We start from the raw sequence: 8810 nt of genomic DNA, 5'->3' as shown, positions 1-8810 counted from the left end.
AAGCATGTGATACTAAAAATATTTTTTCTTCAGGTGTTGAAAATCAATGATATTATTCTAGTGTAATTTTTATTTCTTAAATTAAAGTGGCATTAATGATGTTGTAACTATTATAAAGTAACATGTATAGCGTTATTGTTAAACATGTAAATGGGAAAGTAAATTTTAAATGTGTTGCCTACAACTGAGGTTAAAGGAATTTTTTTGGTAACTCTGTCCTCAAATCACTTTGGGACTTGGAAAACTTTTTAAAAGATATTCTGAATAAACAATGAATATAACATTGAAATGGAAGCTTCTTGAGTCTTTAGTCTTGTTGTCTACTGCTGCAGAACAATTACAGGGGAACTGTACTCAGAAGAAATACTTCCTCAATCATGGTTGTTGTTAAGTGCATATTTGAGATCAACAGATAGAATAGTTGCTAATTATCCCCTAAGGACTTAGATGCCAAGGAGATGCCAAGGACTTTTTCTCCTGGCCTTTTCAAGTGCTGCTTATTCCTGTATCTCAGTTATAATACATACCAATCATCCTTACCATATCTTGGACTTAACTGATTTAATTTGTGGTGTTGATCACTTCCTAGAGATTTTCTAATAAAAGATAAAATTTTATCACATATTATAAGCTTTGAGGTTTTGAAGAAAACGTGTTTGTGCAAGAAATAGGAGAATTGAGAGACTATAAAGCAATTTTAAAAATGTAATCCAAAAGCTTTCAAGGGGGAAGAAATAATAGCAAATTTCCAAATAATCGTGATTACCATCTAGATAGCTAAGCTCAGACCGCCTTCATGGCAAATTATGATATTTTCAGATAAACTATTATTTATTCATATTTATTTTAATCATGTTTGATATATAATTTTTAAGCTATGAGCTTTTTATTTTAACATATAATGTTGGATTCTCATTTGAGATTACAAACAATTGCCTTTACATTTTTAAAATTATGATAGCTGCTTTATATAGTTTGGATGCCTGTCCCCTCCAAATCTCATGTTGAAATGTAATCCCCAATGTTGGAGGTGGGGCCTAGCGGGAGGTGTTTGGGTCATGAGGGCAGGTCCCCCATGAGGGCCTTAGTGCTGTCCTTGTGATAGAAAGTGAATTTTCATGAGATCTGGTTGTTTAAAAGTGTGTAGCACCTCCCCTCTCTCTCTTGCTCTCACTCTTGCCACATAAAGCAGATGGCACATCCCCTTGCTTTCCCCCATGATTGTAAGATTCCTGAAGCCCTCACTGACGCAGATGCTGGAGCTATGCTGGTAGAGCCTGCAGAACCACGAGCCACTTAAACCTCTTTTCTTTATAAATTACCCAGTGTCAGGTATTTCTTTATAGCAATACAAGAATGGCCTAACACAGTGTTACTACTGCTTGAAACCAGCCCATTATCCTTCCTTTCCCTGGCATGTTGGGAGCCTGTATTTCCTCAGTACCTTGCTATTAGATAGGATTGTGTGCCTAATTATGGGCAACAGAATAAAAGCAGAAGTGACACTTCTCCAATTTTTCTCTTTCCTCATTCTGATTAGTGTGCCGGTCTCATGTTGAAATGCTGCAGCTATTAAATAAAAACAAACTAAGTCTTGGAGTCGTAGAGTATAATCGACCTAGAGAGTTGTCTGGACTAGTAAAAACTTGTTGAAAACTCAAGAATTTAGTTTCTGGTCATTTTAACTAATGAGATTTTGAGATTGTTTCAAGCTACAATATACCTCATCCTGCCCTAACATGTAAGTCAATGCAAGTACAGAATAACTAATACCTTTTTGAGAGTTCATTTTTTTTCCTTCTATTGAGACTGTTATGTGAAGTACAGCACTTCTTCTAATTATTAGTAATATATCATTGTATTATTGATGATATGGTAGTCAAGCTAATGAAAATGTTACTGTATTACATTTCTTTAGTGGTTCACTAAATTTTATTATAGTTGAAATTTTGGAATAATTGAATTGACATCTATTTTAGCATTTTTTAATTGAATGAATAAAAGAAGTATCTTATGCTCCTGATGTGTAGAGGTACAAATAAAATATTCTAACATATATCTGATGTGAAAATTTTATTTCTAATTAATCAAAAACAATAAAAATCGTAATAGCTAACATTTATTGAGTATGCTATATACCGGGCCCTATTAATACTTTACACATACCATCTCATTTAACTCTACCCTGTGAGGTAGGTACCATTACCCTGATCATATACATGGGGAAGCCGAGGCACACACATATTACTTTATTTACCGAAGGTCAACCACTAAATGCAAAAGCAGAATTTATACCCAGATTCCAGAGACTGAGATCTTATGTGCTATGTTAAGTCTCTAAAGATAACTACTAAAAGCTTAATTATGTGAGAAATATCTAAGTAACTTCTTACTTGTATTTTAAAAATCAGTGTGCTTTATATGTCAAGGCATGAAAAACAAGACTCAGATTTATTGACTCAGGTTACTTAAAAATCTAGGAAGACCTCTGACTTTAGGTAAAGCTTTTAAATTCAGACCGAAGAAATATGACTGGGCCTCAGATGTTTGCTCTCCAGTTCTTGGCTCTGTTGTCTCTTAGTTCCATTTTCAGGCAGGTTTTTCCTGGGATCAAAAACGGATAGTCCAGGCCCCAGGCTGTTTCCTATGAAATGAATGTCTATTCCAACGGCTTTCTCAGAAGAGGAAGGAACTTTTTCTCTCCTGGAAGCAACACTAAGGATATCCTTTGCGGCAGTTGTACTGTGACCTGCTGATAGGCTTAAGCCCTTCCTTCCCACCCGTCTCTAGAGCTGAGGGTGGAGACAATCTCATTCAAACTTTCTGGGTGAGAACCGAAGAGGAGTGAATTTGTCAATAGGAAATGTGAATATCAAGGATGGGACAGAAGAGAAGCTGATATCAGGGAAGAACTAACAATTGTCCATCCCAGCATCTTGCTTGTATTTTAAATTTTATTTTATCTTTCAACACTAAAAAAAAGTTAAATTAATGGATAACCACTTTTTTAGTGTACTTCTAGACCCCTAGCTAGAATTTTCACTTCAATTTTATATTCATCGTTTACTCAAAACGTATTTTAAAACATTAAAAATGAATGAACATTTCACAATTTAAAGTGCCAGAAAAATACAAAACTTCAAAATAAACACCCATATGTGCATTTCTACAATGCTGTCATGTTGGCATTTAAATACAAGGATGGTGTTCTTGTATTTTAAGGATCTTGATTTCCGAAATTATTCAAACATAAAAAACAATCCAGCATAACCATGCCTAAAATAAATCTGAACAAGTGTAACAAAAAGTAAGCTACAGGTATCAAAACAAGTAGGTATGTTGTCTCTCTTCTCATAGGAACACAGTTTACAGAGGTAGTTATAATACAAATATCAATTTCCAGTGTTATGTGTCTTTAAACATAGTGATGAGGGAGTAAGAGAAAGAAAAAATAACAGAATAGCAACATCGATTGAACATCTGTTTCTTTCAGAACCTGCACTATGTAATATGATAGGCAAATTCACTTATATTATTTTATTATATCTTCACACGAGCTCTTCAGAAGTTGATATGTCTTAGTGAGTTACACAGTCTGCCACAATGAACAAAACTGGACAGCTGTAGATCAAACATCTGAAAGCAAGTCTGTAGAAAACCGAAGTTCTTTTCAAGTCAGTTTATATGTTTAGCTAGCCATCTACTTGTATGCTTATTAACTATTTGTTTGGTTATTTGGTTTGTTATTTGGTCATAATCTAAAGAAATTTAGGGAAAAGGATTACTGAACTCTCATCCCTTTGAAATATATGGTAGTTGAGCTAAAATTAATTTTTATGTTGCTAATACTTGTAAACAATGAATATACATATTGTGTTCAGGATGTACAGGTGCATTAGTTTGACAAATATTAGAAACGAATATCACAAGACTCTTGGGAAAAAATTGTGAAATTATATACGCTAATTTTATGGTTCATTTTCTAAAATGAATACTATTCTGTAGCAGTCAGCTCTTGTAACAATATTCCTGCATGACTAGCTATTCCAAAACTCAGAGGATTTGAATAATAACCATTTAATTTTCCACACAGGACTCTGTGAGTTGGTTTCATCTGTTATAATCTAGGCTTGACTAGCTCAGCTTCAAGCTGTCAGTTGGCTTCATGTCTGTTCCATGTGTGTCTAATTCCTCTGAGACCAGTACAACGTGGGATATGTATGAGAGGAATGAACGGAAGTTTAATGCTGCCTAAGGGGTGGGATCACAAATCTTTGCTTGTTAGAGAAAATATGCTGCTCATTGATTAAATATCAATCAAAATCTTCACAAGAAGTTGATGCCTTATGTGATGATGGTTACACTCCTCATAATTTTCCTCAAACTGTCTTCATTGCTTTCAGTATAATAAACAGGTTAAATCTTTGTAAGTCCTAAAGAGGAAATGCCTATCCTTGCTGCAGAAAGAAAGTGATTGTGCAGTGAAAGAGCCATTGCCTCTGGCTAACACACAATGGAAATAACTAACATACCGCGTTTGGGAATATGGCTTACGGATGCTTGACCAGGGAGGCAAGAATACATGACTGGATAAGAAAGGTATTTTGTAAATTTAAATACTCTCTTATAACTCTGGCAAAGGAACATGCCTGTTTACAAGCTATTTGAAGTGAGGCAATTGAAAATTTGAAGTGAGCAAATGAAGGCCTATGGTAAAAGAGTTAGACTTGCCAGAACTGCTTTGGAACAATATTGAAGAGGAGCTCAAAAGGTCAGAAGGTAGATTTGTTAGCATTGATTGATTACATACAACCAAATAATAAGCCAGTTGACTAAGCTTGTTTCCTGAGACTGTGCAGAGAACACTCCTCTGGCTGAAATGATAAAGAATGTGCTAATTGAAGGGGGAACATTTGCATCACTGTGTAGGTCAGTGGTTTCTTCTGTAGGCCACACCCAATGATAGGGAATGCTGTTATGAAACTGGTCTCTCCATTGTCATTGTGGATTATAACAGCAGAGGGCAGAGGGCAGCATTTAATTCAGTGGCAAGGTGAACAAATGTATAATAGACCATAAGATCAGAAAGACTTCGACAGTAGCTAATAGACGTATGACAATAATGAATAGACTACAGTGTTCCTAAGGACAAAACCGATGAGCTGCCAAGAATTACATTGCTTGACTTGTATAACCCCAAATAATCAAGAGCATGCAAGCAGAAAGCTGATGTCAGATATCACAATGGAGAATCACAGCCCTTCTCAGTTTTCAGACCTAATTCAATTCACAGACATAAAAACCACTAATTGAAAGGAAAACCGTGACCATTGTGGTAAAAGCCTGACATGCAGTACAAACATATTCAATAACTATTCATCCAATGTTTTGCTAAATGGACCAAATATATTTCCAAAAAATACACAGTGGGGAAAAGAGAAATACCAGTATCATTTCAGAGCCTTTGGATACTGGCTGTTAACTGACATTGACACCAAAGAACACAAAATGCCATCATAGTCCCTTGTTAAAAGTGAGTTTGTACAATAATAAATGGCAACACGGCCTCCATTCATCTCATGGTGGGTTTAGTAGGCCCATAGGTTTATATTGTGGTCATTTTCCTGGTTCATGAGTACAAAATCAGGATGAATATAATTATTGGCTGGAAAGGTACTCATTTTGGCTGCCTGCCATATGGAGTTTGAGCCATTATAGAAGAAAAGTCCTAGAGGGAACATATAAAACTATCACCACTGGACAGGTTAGTAAATAATAAACAACACTCCAACCCAAGTAGAAGCAGAAAAATATATGACACACTCAAATATTTGAAGAATTCAGATGCTTCCCTCTGTGATTTAAAAATGTAGAGTCTTTAAAAATTCCAATTCATTGTTATGACTCTTGTAAAAACCAGACAGACTATGGCTGTTGCTAATGGACTATCAGAAACTGCATCACGTGCAGCCCAGTCACAGCTTCTGTGTAAAGGTAGTATCTTTGTTAGAGCAGACCAACACAAACTCTGGTACTCGGTTTGCTCTGTTGACCTGCATAATGTATTCCTCTTGATTTCAGTCAAGGAAGAGCCAAAGCGTTTATATTTACTTTAGAAGGATAGCAATGCACAGTCAACACATACCCTCTAAGACTATGCTCTGCCCTTATTTCTCAGCATAATAGGCAAACAGGTAGAATAGATTATTTACTTTAGGTAAAGTTGAATACTTTATATTCCTTACACCCTAAAAGAACAGCATCTTAATTAAGGTAAATATGATTATGTCGACTCTTTAGAGAACATCATGCAGGTATACCATATTGGTAACAGCACTTTAATTGGACCTATAGAGCAGGAAATGGCAAATACTTCAGATGGCCTGATACATTACAGGCATGCCAGAGGGGAGGTGTAATCCCTAATCAGATTCCAGGGCTTGACATATTAGAAAAGTTTTATAGTTCAATTATCTGGACATGAGAAAATATTCTATTTGTCCTAGCTGGGGAAGTTCTACTTCATGCTATTATTTGGTTGAGTTTGACTACTGGCCTTATTTTACTCTTTTTATCTTACTTGGTGTGTCCAAAGCTGAAGGAAAAAATAGTATCTGGGTATTTTCTTTTCTTTTCAGAGTTTGGAGATTCCAAATGAGGTGAGCAGAAATAACCTATGCCATTTAAGTATTTGATATGGCACACTGTAATCTCCACCTATATTCCATTGACCAAAGCAAGTCATATGGATATGCCCATTATCACTGGGGTAGAGGAAGGGGTGCTGGGGTCTACTCCTCCGGTGGAAGTTGAAGAGAGGAAATAAGTATTTGCTAAACAATTTACACCACATTCTCCAAAGTAAAGAAATTATGGCATCACATACCTTATACTACTTTAAAAAAGGTGTCTTTGGTACTCTACTTAAGGAAATAAAAGGTATCTTTTACTTCTGTATATCTGTGTGCACGGGGTTATAGCATATGCCATAATTGAAAATACTGCTCTGCTTTTTTTACTGAGTATTTTAGAAAGTTAGCAGTTTTTGAGTGGGGCCCAGAACATGAAAGAAATCTGTGGTAGGTTTAAGCAGTGCCTGAGTCAGAAGACCTGCTAAATATAATGTAGGTAAAGATGCCATATGAAATCTCTAGCAAGCTCCAATAGGAGAATAGCAGTGCAGATACTTTGGGTTGTGAAGGAAGACAATGCCATCCATAGCAGAGAATTATTCACAAATAAAAATTAACAAATCAGCTTTTGTTTCATTATATTGCCTAGTAGAGATTGGATGCCTGAATGTGGGATATGAAATGGCATGTTATCAGAGCTGTGCATTCAGAAGTATTGTCAGCTCCACCAAGTCATATGGTTTTGTGGCACAACAGCAATACATTTTCTGCAATGGTACATTACGCTGGGACATCAGTAAGTACAGGGTTTAAAAGAAGGTACAGTAACAGACGGCCTGCACCTAATATCACACAAATTTATTGCACTAGTGCATTTTTCTCAGTGTCTACCACCGGCATTATAAGACCTTCCCTATGACCACATGATATAGGTGAAAACAAACAAAATCAAGTTCATTTGTAGGTGTGTCCGTGCTATTTGCTGTTGAAAGATAAACATGGATTTCTGCTGCGCTACACTTCAATCAGAATTAGTCCCGAGATATGGTACTGAGAGAAAAACTCTTCAAGTTGGCAGACCTTTGAGCAGTATACTTGGCCATCAATTGTGCCAAAAGGGAGAACTGTTTGTAGACAAGCATTTCCAGATCATTGGGCAATGGTGATTGACTTGGATGGTTGCTCAGGAGCCTGGAATGATTATCATGGGAAGATCAAAGAATGAAGGTCTTAAGAAGATACATATGATTGAACCTACGGGAGAGAACAGGAAGAGTATAAGTGTTTGTGTCTCCAGTCAACGTCCTGTGGAGCACATTAACTGAAGGAAATAAACCAAACTGACTGATGAATAGGGTAATTTGTCCCTTGTATATCAGCCAGTCTCTGTCCTTGGCCACTTGATGCTTGCAGAATGACCCACATCATGGTGGCAGATGTAGAAGCTATAAGTGGATATAGGTACATGAGATCCTTCTCACAAGGATGGTTTAGCTATTGCCAATGACAGGTTTTTTTTTTTTTTTTTTTTTTTGAGACCGAGTCTCGCTCTGTCACCCAGGCTGGAGTGCAGTGACCGGATCTCAGCTCACTGCAAGCTCCGCCTCCCGGGTATACACCATTCTCCTGCCTCAGCCTCCCGAGTGGCTGGGACTACAGGCGCCTGCCACCACGCCCAGCTAGTTTTGTTGTTGTTGTTGTATTTTTAGTAGAGACAGGGTTTTACCGTGTTAGCCAGGATGGTCTCGATCTCCTGACCTCGTGATCCACCCGTCTCGGCCTCCCAAAGTGCGGGGATTACAGGCTTGAGCCACCGCGCCCGGTCATATATTTTATCCAATGACAGATGTTTAAACTGACAGTAGCAAAGACAGAAGCTGATTCCTCAGTATGATACAAACCCTGGAAAGACCAATACGCCATGGATTGGCAAGTTGAATACTTTACATCCCCTATACCCTGAAAGGACAGAATTTCACCCTTACTGTAATTGATACATATTTCCGATAAGGATTTTCCTTTTCTGCCTACTGCCTCAGCCTGGACCACTATCTGAGAGTTCACGGAATGTCTTATTTACCTAATGGGATATTGTACAACATCACTTCAAAACAGGAAATCCATTCTATGATGAAGGGCACATAAAAGCGGGCTCCCATAGTCTTATAGTGCACCACA

The sequence above is a fragment of the Theropithecus gelada genome, chromosome 2, assembly GCF_003255815.1.
Source record: "Theropithecus gelada isolate Dixy chromosome 2, Tgel_1.0, whole genome shotgun sequence".
Taxonomy (NCBI): Eukaryota; Metazoa; Chordata; class Mammalia; order Primates; family Cercopithecidae; genus Theropithecus; species Theropithecus gelada.
Note: the sequence above shows the minus strand (reverse complement) of the source record.